Source organism: Elephantulus edwardii, unplaced genomic scaffold, assembly GCF_000299155.1.
Source record: "Elephantulus edwardii isolate Elephantulus edwardi_28Jun2011 unplaced genomic scaffold, EleEdw1.0 scaffold00122, whole genome shotgun sequence".
Lineage (NCBI taxonomy): Eukaryota > Metazoa > Chordata > Mammalia > Macroscelidea > Macroscelididae > Elephantulus > Elephantulus edwardii.
Window position 1 is genome coordinate 1,354,740 of NW_006399872.1, and position 1,900 is coordinate 1,356,639.

Genomic DNA, 1,900 nt, shown 5'->3' on the forward strand with positions numbered 1-1,900 from the left:
GCTATTAGTTAAAAAAGGGGGGGAGGATAGAGGGTAAAAATAGGAAAGTAAGGTGTATGCCCTGTGCATCATAAAAGTCTAACGTCTTTGACTTCTGAAGTTAAACTGTACTTTTGAGATTTACCAAACCTTTTCCTCACTAATTGTTTTTTTATTATTTTATGAAAGTCACATAAAAGTTGTGTTCTGCTTAACAAGTGACAAACTCCCCCCTCCGCCCCTTTCGTCTGACTTCTGTGCTTGTAGTATTGTTAGGTGCTGTTGGTTCTGTTCCACACACCTCGTAATGTCCCTTGCTAAAGCCGCACGCCCTATCCTCACATTTTTGAGGAACTTAAACCCATTGTTGCAGTCACTGTAGTATTGTTGTTAGGTGCCTTTGAGTTGAGTCTAGGTGACTCCTAGCTACCCTGTGAACAATAGATCTGAACTCAGTCCTATCCTGTGACACACTTGAGCCCATTGCTGCAGTCACTGTGTCAATTCATCTGGTTGAGAGTCTTCTTCTCTTTCGCTGACTTTACGCCCTTCCAAAGCAGGATTTCCATTGTTTTTTATGTGCCGTGGAGTCGCTTGCGACTCACAGCGACCCTATGTACAAGAGCCCTAAACGCTGCTCTCTCCTGTGCCAACCTCACTGTCTCTGACACGCCTACTCCAATTAACCCAATCACTGAATCATCTCATCGAGGGTCTTTCTCTCTTGCTCTGTCCTTCCAGTCTCCCCAAATATTAGTCACACAAATACAAACTGGCTCAACTTTAAGTGCGATATAAAGGAGAAGGGTGGAGCGTGTGTGTGCAACAAAACCCTTTCTTCACATTAGCCTTACAAAGTTGAAAGGGAAAGGAACCATGATTTAGCTATTCAGCATCTTCCACCCACAGTTTGGGCTGCTGCTGACTCTGCGCTCCTTTTCTCTGCAAGACTGCAGTCTCTGATGCCTCAGGGGAGCGGTTGTCTTCCCCAACCCGGCAACTCTGGAATCAGGGCAAAACAAGTCCATGGAGCTTCTCCTCCAGCTTCTGGATTCCAGGAGCCAGAAAACCCGCCCGAGCTCGCGCATGCCCACTCGGAAGGGTGCCTTCCTTCAAAAGGGCATGTTGGCGCCGAAAGCGCCCTTGCCCCAGTTTTCCCCCTGCTTGAGGAGCGAGCCTCCACCTGGTTTGACCCAGGGATCTTTCTCAGCCAGTCTTCTATTTTATAGCCTTGAAAACATCTTTCTTCTCGCTTCCCAAGAGAGCGGGGCGGAGCTGGTCTTTCTTCGGTGGGGTGGAGCCCGACAGCACCCATGTTAAAGGGCCCCTCAAGTGTCTTCCGGGAGCGTGCGCAGGGACTTGCCTATTTTCCTCCAGGGAATTATGGATGTACTGTTGTGGGAAGGACGCGCTCCCAGAGGAAATGCTGGAGAAAAAAAAGAAATCATTCCCCTTCACTACTCCAACTTCTTTTTTTAAGAACTAACCATACACCAGGGCAACCTTAACTGCCTGCTAAGCGTCCCCTTTTAAGAGCCTTTTCCCCCTGCAGCGCAGGCCCAAGGCTGCTCTGAAATTGGGCTGCTCAGGTTATCTCCTAGAGGCGTTGGCTTCACCAACCTCCATATGACCATTCCAAATGGTTTCAGGGCATTTGCTGTTCTTCTTCATAACCCATGCTTGGTTTCTAAGGGAGCCAGGGAGGTCCGGAGTTTTGAGCCAGCTTGTCCAGTCATAAACACAGGCCCATTTTCCTGGTGTGGTGGTGGTCCTGGTCTAGGGGGAGTCAGATAGCAACTGCTCAGGGTAAGGATCCTAATGTCCTGCCCCCTTGAGGCCACCCTCCACTCCTCAGATGGCCGCCATCAGCCTGCTCAAGTCTCGACTGCAGCCAGTCCGCAAACACACGCCCACCCGCACA